Source organism: Leptodactylus fuscus, chromosome 5 (assembly GCF_031893055.1).
Source record: "Leptodactylus fuscus isolate aLepFus1 chromosome 5, aLepFus1.hap2, whole genome shotgun sequence".
Taxonomy (NCBI): domain Eukaryota; kingdom Metazoa; phylum Chordata; class Amphibia; order Anura; family Leptodactylidae; genus Leptodactylus; species Leptodactylus fuscus.
Genome location: NC_134269.1, coordinates 118185653 through 118199270, shown reverse-complemented (window position 1 = coordinate 118199270; position 13618 = coordinate 118185653).

Genomic DNA, 13618 nt, shown 5'->3' with positions numbered 1-13618 from the left:
GTACACATTTTGCCTAGCTGTTAAAGGGTGCATGCACACTACGTAACGCCGGGCGTGTATGAGAGCCGTACACGCCGGCGTTACAGCAGGGCTGCCGAACACTTCCCATTCACTTCAATGGGAGCGCTCGTAAACGCCGCTGTTACGAGCGCTCCCATTGAAGTGAATGGGAAGTGTTCGGCAGTCTGCCGTAATGCCGGCGTGTACGGCTCTCATACACGCCCGGCGTTACGTAGTGTGCATGCACCCATACAGAGTAAAATTCCACTTGTTTTTTTCCATGAAACAGAAATTGCAATTACATTTTTTACTTTAAAAGCGATAACATGCTAGCAATATGAAAGTAAATATTATATGCAGTAGTCAGTGAAACACTTACAGTAATGCCATTATACAGATGGCTTGGGTTAAGGATTAAACTTTATGAGCATTCATACTTTTGGTGAAGCTTTTGTCATACCAGAGGATTACTCTTTATTAACATAATGCTCTTATTAATAGAGGTTTTGTACTGCTGGACTTTGTGCAAACTTGAATATTAGCATGTTTATAGGCTATACAGGATCAGTGTATAGTATTATCAGCTTTCTTTCTGTTTTTTTTCAAACTTCTAAAGTCTGCAATGGTCTGGATTTTGGTACCATAAAATCTGTAAGAAACATTCCATGCGTGGATGGAGATATACATTATTGTCTAGAGGAACAGTATCTGCACAGGTAGACCACAACTATGAAAGGATATTAGACGTATTTACAAAAATGTATGTATATAAACTATATAATATACAGTATAAAGAAAGAAGTCGGCATGATCGCTTATATGGTGTCAGTATTAACACCTAGCCTTGCTGCATTTCTGAATGGTGGCCACTGCCCATAATTGCTGCTCCACATGATGGCAGCATCATGAGGCACACATGGCGATATCAAGCAGGGATAGCTTTTGTAGAGAAATAATGGTGGCCAGGTATTCTCCATTACGATTGCGCACATACCATCAGTTGGGGAAATGCAGTGGAATTCAATAAGTTGTACAAAAGTGACTGCACTGCAAGCAGGGCCGCCGATAGGCCAGTACTACTGCTACTGGCGTCAGGGGCCCGGCCAAATTTAAAAATTGGGGGGGCCCGGGCCCCCTGGCGCCGGCAGCAGTCATTGTATGTCCTGTTTGTTTCAACTCAGATCTGCATCCAGAGGACGCAGATCTGAGTTAAACACTTACACGGCTGAAGCAAGGAGCTGACACAGGTCAGCTCCTCGCTTCAGCCGCATATGTGTCAGCTCCTCGCTTCGCCGCTGCGGCCTCTCTCGCTGACACAGATATGCGGCTGAAGCGAGGAGCTGACCTGTGTCAGCTCCTCGTATTGCCACTGCCGCCGGCTACCCGGCAGTGTAGATGCGATGTGATGACGTCACATCGCGTCTACAACTGTGCGCCAATAAGAGAGAGAGGCGCGCAGAGAGCAGCGGGGGAACGAAGGAGAAGGTAAGTGTAATGTGGAACGTGAAACTGGGGGCAGATGAAGGAGAGGATGGCATGACACTGGGGGCAGAGATGGAGGGACATGAATCTGGGGGCAGAGATGGAGGGGACCTAAATCTGGGGGCAGAGATGGAGGGGACATAAATCTGGGGGCAGAGATGGAGGGGACATGAATCTGGGGGCAGAGATGGAGGGGACATGAATCTGGGGGCAGAGATGGAGGGGACATGAATCTGGGGGCAGAGATGGAGGGGACATGAATCTGGGGGCAGAGATGGAGGGGACATGAATCTGGGGGCAGAGATGGAGGGGACATGAATCTGGGGGCAGAGATGGGGGGACATGAATCTGGGGGCAGAGATGGAGGGGACATGAATCTGGGGGCAGAGATGGAGGGGACATGAATCTGGGGGCAGAGATGGAGGGGACATGAATCTGGAGGCAGATGGGGGGACATGAATCTGGAGGCAGAGATGGAGGGGACATGAATCTGGGGGCAGAGGTGGAGGGGACATTAATCTGGGGGCAGAGATGGAGGGGACATTAATCTGGGGGAAGATATGGGGGGACATGAATCTGGGGCAGAGATGTGGGGACATGAATCTGTGGGCAAAAATGGAGGGGACATGAATCTGGGGGCAGATGAAGGGTGTATATGAAGCTGGGGGAGAGACGGAGGGGGGGACATATAATTTACGGGTGACTGTAGGAGGATTATACAGTGTGCGGGCACATGAAAAATTAATGAGTGGGCGGAGTCAACATAACTGGGTGGGGCTAAATTTCCCGCGCCGCACATTTTGTCCCTCTTTTGGTTCTTCAAAAGTTGGGAGGTATGGGTACAGGGGGCAATGGAAAGATGTTAGAAGGTGAACGGGGGGGGGGGGGGGATTGTTGGGACATCGGGTGTGCGGCACTGCGGAGAGGGAACTGGGGCAATAATATATAATATATAAGTTTTTAGCTGGAGAATAATAATGATGTAGGCTATGCTACTAGCATAGCAGCCTGTTTGGGGGTGGGACTTTCACTTTAAAGGAGTGTTCACATTGTGTTTTTGGCCTCCCTTGCTGGGATGCATTGGTAACCAGTCACAATCAGCTCCCCACTTATCCCTGCACGGAGAAAAGCAGGCCCCCCTTTTTTTTTTAATGGCCAGTTCTTCGTGCAGGGATAAGTTGACAGCTGATTCTGACTGGTTACCAACGTATCCCGGCAAGGGAGGCCAAAAACGCAATGTGAATAAGCCCTGAGGATTTATTAAGAGGGTTCTTATAAATGGTGTTGGCTCTCTATAGGCACTTTCACACGTAGCAGATTTTACCTGCAAATAGAATCTGATTAAGCCTTGTAATGCTGCTAAATAAAGGGAAATGTAATACAGAATTGGTATGACGCAAAATAAGGTAGTTTTAAAGTGTGGGGGGGGGGGGGCCCAGACACTTAGGCTGTATGGGGCCCCAAAATTCCTGATGGCGGCCCTGACTGCAAGTAACATGGCCAAGTGCTAGTTAAGGTTGCAAACCGGCTGGGTGACTGGACATGTTACTGTTTCCTGGACACACATTCCCTTATTGGCAACTGATGTTGACATGACGACAATGACCATGTGCTAGGTGTGGATGTGGCTTGTATACAAAGAAGATCATGAGGAAAAGGAGTAGTACAGTCTTGCTCACTTTGCCTGCCACTGACACTGCCAATTCTATTTTTCCAAATGAGCTGTTAATGTCATTTCATGTGAGTATGGAGAGACCTAGTTCTTGCATTTTTGCCTGTACAACCATGGCTAATTTCTTGCTTGCAGATCTTCCACCTTACCATGGAATTGATATTTATAATGTACAAAATAATTCCCATATAGGAGATGACTGCATCACTACCACCACCACTTCTACCTGAGTTTACTTTACACAATATCCAGCAAGGTGGTGAATCCATAAAACTTACCGTATTTTTCGGACTATAAGACGCACTTTTTTTCCCCAAAATTTTGGGGGAAAAGAAGGGTGCGTCTTATAGTCTGAAGGTGGCGCCTGGCATCCGCTGTAATAGAGAGGCGGAAGCCGGCAAGTGATAGACGCCATTACAGGTGCCGGGGCCTGAGACATCGCTGCGCTCCTCTGCCCTGCATGCAGGGCAGAGGATCGTAGCGATGTCTCAGGCCCCGGTGTCTATCCCTCCCCGGCATCCGCTTCTCTAGTACAGCGGATGCCGGGTCAGTATCCGTGGCCCTTTCTCCCCCGGGGCCGGTCCCCACCGGCCCCGTACCTCTGAAGTTGCAGGCCGGCTCCTGCGCGGCGATATCGCAGGAGCCGACCTGTTCGAGTGACAGCCGGGAGCCTAATGAGGCTCCCAGGCCTGTCACTGCTGTATTAGTATTGCGGCTGGTCTCTATGACCAGCCGTAATACTAATAGACAGAATGTCCCATAGACGGCAATACAGTTGTATTGCCGTCTATGGGACTTGCGATCAAGCGACCGCAGGTTCAAGCCCCCGGGGGGGAATAAAATAGTAAAAAAAAAAAAAAAAACTTTAAAAATAGGAAATAAATAAAAGTTCTAAATCACCTCCTATTTTTTTTTCAATACAAGGTGATCTAAGCAATAGATATCCCCCAAAATGGTATAACTAAAAAGTACAGCTGGCCCCGCAAAAAAAAAAACGCTCTATGCATCCCCATACAGCTGCAGGGTCACCTGTCAATGTGGCCTTGCAGCTGTTGCAAAACTACAACTCCCATATATTAAATATTTTACCAGTTTTTGCTTCAAAATTTTTTTTCCCTATTTTCCTCCTCTAAAACCTGCGTCTTATAGTCCGAAAAATACGGTAACTTTTATTTCGTCAAATTGACATCATAAAATTCACAAAAAGTACATGTGATGTTTAAAAATTCCCCATATGTTGTACAAAAACGGCTTGACGCGTTTCTGAGATGCTCTGTATGTCTCCTTATTCATAGCCTAATGTAACAGAACTGAACCTGCGCTTATAAAGACATACGTGACTTTGCACATGTGTTCTATACCGGCTAATAATCGTTTAACCCTGTGTGTGGTGGGGCAAGTAACCTCCACAACAATATGGACACATAAACAAACAAAAAAACAAAACGCAGATCATATTATAGAACTAAAAAAGTTTCAAACAATAAATATAAAAGAAAAAAAAAACACAATGGGGAAAATAGATATCTAACACTAAATCATGTGACGCAAAAAAGACTTATGCCACCTACCATGAGTTGTTGATATCACACTAGGTAAGTAACACAAAGTTAGAACAATATGAATCCACCATTTCCCAGAGAAAAATATGCTGTTCAAATTAACAAGGCTGTATTGAATCACACAGAGATTCCACTATTTTCTTTTTTTCCCTGAGATAAGGAGTCCGTTACCTCTGTAGGTAAACACACACCTAAAACAGAGTTTATTGCAATCTGACTCTTGTTCCTGTAGCATGTTCTCATCACCTATCAAATCCAGCTCTGCATCAGCTTCATATTGCGCATCTTCCAGTGATACTGTGCTAATTTATTTACAACCATCCCTCATTGCTGACTGCAAACATGTACTGCTATGAAGAGAGCTAGCAGAGCTGGCTTTGTCTGGGTCACCACAGTCATCTCTATCAGAAGGTCATGGAGACCATGCTATCCTTCTCCTATGCTTTTCTACCTCATCTAACATGCGACAGAGGCCATTTTGTTTTGCCTGAAATGAGTCACAAAAAACAAAACATTTGGAAAGTTTGGGTTAAAATCAGTTTGTTGTCATCATCGGCCACTTTATGTATCATATAGGAAGGAAACCACCTGTACCAACAACCAGTATAAGTGAGTAAATCCAGGCAGGGTGTAATAACACAAAGAATGTGAGTTATAAAGTCTCCCAATGAAGTTAGAAGCAAGATACAAGATACGCTGGGTTCACACCTGCGTCTGGGGTCTCCGTTCTGTGGTTTCCGTCTTCTGCATGCCAGAAGACGGAAACCACAGACCGGGTCCGGCCGTGCGCAGCGGTGAGCGTTATGCGCGCTCCGCCGCGAAACCGGATTTTTTTATCCGGACACAGAGTACTGCATGTCCGACTCTGTGTCCGGATTATAAAACCCGGTTTCGCGGCGGAGAGCGCAAAACGCTCACTGCCGCGCACGGGCGGACAGCTTTCTCACCCATTCAAATGAATGGGTGAGAAAGTCTCCTGCAGGCTTAAAACAGATGCAGGAAACGGAAACCTGCAATAAGGACCGACGACGCAGATGTGAACGAGCCCATACAAATAAGCTTTATTAGCATTACCAAAGAATAAAACATTTGGTGTTGCCAAAACAAAAAGAAAGTTGGGGGTGGTGGAGGGGGAAGTTGGGGGTGGTGGAGGGGGATGGGTACAGGATTCGTGGGTTGGGGATTTGAGTGTCTTTTGGGTCTCCTCGTTCTTGTTTGGGGCGTTGGGGTGTCGGTGGGTATGGGGTAGACAGGTGATGGGGGAGCTTAGGGGGGTTTAATAGTCCATGGGAGGTGGGTGATACAGTATGTGGGGTCTTTTGGGTGGTGCGTGGGGGGTTTAATAGTCCATGGGGGGTGGGGGGTTTGATAGTCCATGTGTCTTATCTTCCTCTTGCTTGGTGACAGCTGGACACATATTGGGCAGCGATCTCCACAGTGGCCTCTTCTTCTCCCAGTAGGATGTAGAGTTTCCTCTTCTCGTCTGCAGATGTGAAGTCTGGGATGTGGGCAGAGAGTCTTTGGTAGTAGACGGCCCTCACAGCTAGTATTTGGTGCAGTGTAGCAGCCCTGCATAAAACTGTAAGTATATTACCTATCTACATGGGGTATCCTTTGTTGCATATACTAGCAGCACAGAAAGTTCACTGAAGTACATGCACAAATATGGTGTCGTGCTAAGCTTTACCAGATGAACTCGGTGGTTCATGTCTTGCCAAACTATAATTCTAGCAAGTATGGGCATATATGTGGCACTAGTGTCATTCTCTATGTATGTGCGCATCAAATGTGTGCCTGCTACTTCTTGTAGAAGACCAAGTACACTAGGTGGCATGGGACCCTTTTTTATGACATCGTTTTATGTTTTCTACACTTGTGCGTAGCAGCAATGTGTGGTAATATGGCATGTCTCTAAGATGGCTCTGGATAATAGAGTAATGTATTGTGCGTCTGTGTGGCTTAGTCAGACTAAGCCAGTTAGTGGTGGAACTACTGCCATAGAATCCATCCACCCAACTACTCGCTGCTCCCCATCCCTGACCTGTTTCTCCTCCATCACTGATGAAAAACTCTCCTCCCTAATCTCCAAATCCCACCTCACCTCCTGCGCGCTCGACCCGATTCAATCACATCTCATCCCCAAGCTCACTGAAGTTATCACTCCAGCCCTAATCCATCTCTTCAATCTATCCCTAACCAATGGATCCTTCCCCTCTGCCTTCAAACACGCCACTGTCACTCCTATACTTAAGAAACCATCCCTCGACCCATCCTCTCCAGCCAACTATCGTCCCATCTCACTGCTCCCGTACGCCTCAAAACTTCTTGAGCAATATGTCCACTCAGAACTCTCCTCCTATCTCTTGTCCAACCTGCTCTTTGACAGACTACAGTCAGGCTTCAGACCCCGGCACTCCACTGAAACTGCCCTAACAAAAGTCACCAATGACCTGCTAACCACCAAAGCCAAGCGCCATTACTCTGTCCTCCTCGACCTCTCCTCTGCCTTTGACACAGTTGACCACTCCCTCCTGTTAGAAATTCTCTCATCCCTTGGTATCTCAGACTTGGCCCTTTCTTGGATCTCCTCATACCTCTCCGACCGCACATTCAGCGTCTCCCACTCGCACACCACCTCCTCACCTCGCCCTCTCTCTGTAGGTGTCCCCCAAGGCTCCATCCTAGGACCCCTCCTGTTCTCCATCTACACCCTTGGCCTGGGCCAACTCATAGAAACTCATGGTTTCCAGTACCATTGCTATGCCGACGACACCCAAATATACATCTCTGGACCTGACATTACCTCCCTGCTGGCCAGAGTTCCAGATTGTCTAGCGGCCGTAGCCTCCTTCCTCTCCTCCCGCTTTCTCAAACTCAACATGGATAAAACAGAGTTTATCATCTTCAGCCCATCCTGTATGGCCCCTCCACCCGACCCATCTATCAAAGTTAATGGAACCCCACTTACCCCTGTCCCACAGGCCCGATGCCTTGGGGTAACCCTGGACTCCAACTTATCCTTCAAACCACATATTCAAACCCTCAACACCTCTTGTCGCCTACAGCTCAAGAACATCCACCGAATCCGCTCCTTCCTCACCCCAGAAACTACCAAGATGCTCGTCCAGGCTCTCATAATCTCCCGCTTAGACTACTGCAACACCCTTCTGCATGGACTCCCAGCTAACACCCTCGCCCCCCTCCAGTCCACCCTAAACTGCGCTGCTCGCTTAATCCACCTCACCCCCCGATCCTCATCGGCTGCTCCCTTCTGCCAGTCCCTCCACTGGTTACCCATAGCCCAGCGAATCGAGTTCAAGCTACTAACGCTAACATACAAAGCCATCCACAACCTGTCCCCTCCATATATCTCTGACCTCATCTCCCGCTACCTGCCCACACGTAACCTCAGATCCTCCAACGACCTCCTACTCCGCTCTGCCCTCATCCGCTCCTCACACAACCGTCTCCAAGACTTCTCCCGTGCATCCCCCATACTCTGGAACTCCTTACCACGACACATAAGACTGACCCCCACAATCACAGGCTTCAAAAAGGGCCTGAAGACTCACCTATTCAGGAAGGCCTACAACCTCCAATAACACTATCACCGCACCGCCATCTGCACAGCTTCCCCCCTCTCCTTCTGCCTCTACCCCCCTCCCCTCATAGATTGTAAGCCCTCGTGGGCAGGGCCCTCTACCCCACTGTGCCAGCCGATCACTGTTAGTATGATATGTGCCTTTATATTTTGTGTATTGTATGTAACCCCCAAATGTAAAGCACCATGGAATTAATGGTGCTATATAAATAAACAATAATAATAGCAGTTGTAGCTGCTGCCATTGGGCCTGTGACGTTAGCTACCGTTGCTTTTTTTTTTTAGTAGGCCATTATTTGCTGTATTACACTAGCAGATAACAACCCCTATATACTTACTACTCCCCGTTCCTTCCCAGGGTCGGCTCCACTCCCCCATCAGCACCCCAGTGGGATCCATTTGGATTCGCAAAACAAATCTTGTGAGGTTCACTCATCTCTAGTAAATATATTTCATGTATTAGGGATGTTGTTACAGCGAAGTAAAGTGAATGAATACAGATATGTAATAGGTAAGTGTGACTGAGTAAAGGGTCAAGCTACAGTTTGAAGATTTAAAAGTTTAGTTTTGTTTTCAAGCATTGATGGTGGAGAACAAAGTGTTAAACCTTCTGTTTACTCATATTTATTTCAGTTAGTTTGTCTTGTCCTACAAGGTTTAAAGACTATAATTCTTCATATACTACATACAATATGGCACTTTGTGAGGTTATAGCTTCTTGTAAAAGTAGCATAAAGGAATGTATTGTAACAGAGTGATTCAGTGCTGTCTCCATGGGGATATAGTTTGAGCATTAAAGGGAGCTTGTCAGCAGGAAAATCAGTATACAACTAATGACAGTACATTGTAGGTCTGTTTCTACACTTTGCAATGATGCCTTTCTTATTCTGTATTACAGCTCCATCTTCATGAATATCAGCATTTCATTCCTATGCTAATTAGTTGAAAAGGGCTTTAGGGGCCTTTCTTTCCCTGCCAGGGCTTCCCTCTCCATTCCATATAACCGCACCTTACTGTAAACAAAGTGTGACATAGTGGGTGATGTAGCAAATTATTGTGTGATTAGGACATTGTAATTTACACAACAATGTAATTGGCAAACATAGATGAAAAGTAGGTGTTGTGTGTATAAGAAACCTGCCACAAGGTTTGGTGCCTAAAAACCAGCAGCAAGTGCTTATGCTGCTAGAACAGGGATAGGAAACCTTTGGCTCTCCAGTTGCTGTGAAAGTACAACTCCCATCATGCTCCATTCACTTCCATGGGAGTTCCAAGAACAGCAGAGCAAGTATGCATGCTGGGAATTGTAGTTTTGCAACAGCTAGACAGCCGTACGTTCCCTACCCCTGTGCTAGAATATAGAACCCCAAACCTGGTGACCCTAGTGCTGTCCATTGTGGCTTTGGGCTGAAATTGAAAGTTCTTTTTAGTCATGACTTCTCTCAGCCATCCCTTAGTGCATGTGAGTGATGGCATTGAATTAGAGATGAGCGAAAAGTGTTCTATCGAACACATGTTCGATCGGATATCAGGGTGTTCGCCATGTTCGAATCGAATCGAACACCGCGTGGTAAAGTGCGCCAAAATTCGATTCCCCTCCCACCTTCCCTGGCGCCTTTTTTGCACCAATAACAGCGCAGGGGAGGTGGGACAGGAACTACGACACCGGGGGCATTGAAAAAAATTGGAAAAAGTCATTGGCTGCCGAAATCAGGTGACCTCCATTTTAGACGAATAGTGGATTTCAAATCCGGGTCATATGAGAATGTGAACTTTGTGACTATGAGACAGGGATAGCTGTACAGGCAGGGATAGCTAGGGATAACCTTTATTTAGGGGGGAATGTTATTAAAAATAACTTTTTGGGGCTCTATCGGGTGTGTAATTGTGATTTTTGTGAGATAAACTTTTTCCCATAGGGATGCATTGGCCAGCGCTGATTGGCCGAATTCCGTACTCTGGCCAATCAGTGCTGGCCAAAGCATTCTATTGGCGTGATGAAGCAGTGCTGAATGTGTGTGTTTAGCTCAACTACACCGGTGGAGTAGTTATGCTAAGCACACAGATTCAGCTCTGCTTCAATCAGCGCTGGCCAATGCATTCTATTAGCTTGATGAAGCAGAGTGTGCACAAGGGTTCAAGCGCACCCTCGGCTCTGATGTAGCAGAGCCGAGGGTGCACTTGAACCCTTGTGCACCCTCGGCTCTGCTACATCAGAGCCGAGGGTGCGCTTGAACCCTTGTGCACCCTCGGCTCTGCTACATCAGAGCCGAGGGTGCGCTTGAACCCTTGTGCACCCTCGGCTCTGCTACATCAGAGCCGAGGGTGCGCTTGAACCCTTGTGCACCCTCGGCTCTGCTACATCAGAGCCGAGGGTGCGCTTGAACCCTTGTGCAGCCTCGGCTCTGCTACATCAGAGCCGAGGGTGCGCTTGAACCCTTGTGCAGCCTCGGCTCTGCTACATCAGAGCCGAGGGTGCGCTTGAACCCTTGTGCACACTCTGCTTCATCAAGCTAATAGAATGCATTGGCCAGCGCTGATTGAAGCAGAGCTGAATCTGTGTGCTTAGCATAACTACTCCACCGGTGTAGTTGAGCTAAACACACACATTCAGCACTGCTTCATCACGCCAACAGAATGCAATGGCCAGCGCTGATTGGCCAGAGTATGGAATTCGGCCAATCAGCGCTGGCTCTGCTGGAGGAGGCGGAGTCTAAGGTCGGACCTGAATGGAGACTGGTGTGGAGCGATCTTAGACTCCGCCTCCTCCAGCAGAGCCAGCACTGATTGGTCGAGTTCCGTACTCTGGCCAATCAGCGCTGGCCAATGCATTCTATTAGCCCGATGAAGTAGAGCTGAATGTGTGTGCTTAGCACACACATTCAGCTCTACTTCATCGGGCTAATAGAATGCATTGGCCAATCAGCGCTGGCCAATGCATTCTATTAGCGTGAACTGAGTTTGCACAGGGGTTCTAGTGCACCCTCGACTCTGCTACATCAGATTGCTACATCTGATGTAGCAGTGCCGAGTGTGCATCAGATGTGTAGTTGAGCAGAACTGGCTCAGCACTGCTAAGTCTCTGCATTCGCATAGGAATGCATTGGCCAGCCTTCGGCCAATCAGCGCTGGCTCTGCCGGAGGAGGCGGAGTCTAAGGTCGGACCTGAATGGAGACTGGTGTGGAGCGATCTTAGACTCCGCCTCCTCCAGCAGAGCCAGCGCTGATTGGTCGAGTTCCGTACTCTGGCCAATCAGCACTGGCCAATGCATTTCTATGGGGAAAAGTTAGCTTGCGAAAATCGCAAACTGACAGGGATTTCCATGAGATAAAGTGACTTTTATGCCCCCAGACATGCTTCCCCTGCTGTCCCAGTGTCATTCCAGGGTGTTGGTATCATTTCCTGGGGTGTCATAGTGGACTTGGTGACCCTCCAGACACGGATTTGGGTTTCCCCCTTAACGAGTATATGTTCCCCATAGACTATAATGGGGTTCGAAACCCATTCGAACACTCGAACAGTGAGCGGCTGTTCGAATCGAATTTCGAACCTCGAACATTTTAGTATTCGCTCATCTCTACATTGAATGCATTGTGAAATACTGTTCTTGGGTATCTTGAATTGGCAGCATTAAGAAAAGTGCAGAAGACATTTTTCCACTATAGTTCTAGTATGTCGGGATATGAATTTGACCTTGGAAACTTGATATTCTAAAATGTCAACTTTTATGAAAAAGTTGAAAGTCCATTATATCAACATCAAACAGGTTTTACGATAAAAATATTGTTTTCACCACACAATACAATTACTTTATGTTCAAAGAACCCGAGATCACCTTGAGAATCAAACACTCTGAAATTAGTCATAAACATGCTAAATTACAAACAAATCACTGTTTTATAAGAGTCATAATGTTTCATGAGGGTAATAATCCTTTTGTTTATATACACGCAATAGGTAGTCTTGAATGTTATAAAGGTATATATTCCAAGTAAATGAGCACTGAAATTACATGAATTTTCTTACATCCTCCTGCTTCAGTTTTCAGCTGAAATAGTAAGTATGTGTGATACATTACTCTAGGTTTGTGAGAGCTGTATTTAAAGGGGTTGTCCAGTTACTGTTTTTATTATTTAACTTTAAGAAACCAGTAGTCATCTCTCCATGCCCCTCCATTTCCATCACTGGCAGCTGTGACTGTCATGTGTCATTTGTGAAGAGGGGATAATTAGCTACAGCAATTCCCTTGCACAAAAGGCATGAGACCTACAGTATATACAAAACTGAACAGAGCTGCAGGTGATGAAAACAGTGTGGGAAGATGTGAGTACTTCTCTTCTGTGTTTATAGTCCCTGTAGCAGCATTAAAATAGTTTTCCGGACAAAAAAAAACATTTTTCTTTTTTTTTTTTTTGTTAGGTCTGTTAGTGTTAATGGGTTAAATGTGCACCCATATACTTTTAGCAGTGTTTTGAGTGATTTCTAGGTGTTTGTGGTATGTTCTTTATTTGTTTACATGTGCTCCTGTTAGGGAATAGCCAGATGATAATTCCCCAGAAGCTGCTGGTGAACCCTGGAGGAAGGGGCACAAGGGACAGTGAGCCCTAAGCTGAAGCCCCCAACTTTCCCTTCCTATTGCCAGACCCTATCCTAGGTAATAGGCGACAACCACGAAGACAGTCCCTCCCTGAATACGTGAAACACAAAACGCAGACAAGACGTACAACAACAAAGGGAGGTCAGCTAGCCAGGGTTCGGTAACAGTAGAGCGATGCAGTGCCAAATCAGAGTCAAGAGAATAGTCAGTAGGGAAGCCAGAGGTCAAGGATTAGAATACAAGTGTAACATCTCTGCCTGTTCGGGCCTCTGCGCCACCCTCTGCTCGTGTGCTGCGGCGCAGGAGGCGTGTGCAGTTTGATAATCTGCTTAAAGTTTTTAGTCGCACTGTGTGCACTCAGCTCTAGTTCTGTGATTGCATTTGAACCACACCCGTCTTCTGCCTATGTTGCCTCTGTCCATTAAGTGGTTAATCTGTCTTGCCTGTGATTGACAGCTTTTCTTCCTATCAGGTTCTGGGCAGGTTCTTCCTCCCCTATTTAGTCTTGGCTCACAGTCACACTGGTGCCGGTTATTGCCCTTGCTTTCTGGTATCTCTTGCTGTTTATTTACTTGTATGCTAATCCTTGACCTCTGGCTTTCCTACTGACTATTCTCTTGACTCCGATTTGGCACTGCATCGCTCTCCTGTTACCGAACCCTGGCTAGCTGACCTCCCTTTGTTGTTGTACGTCTTGTCTGCG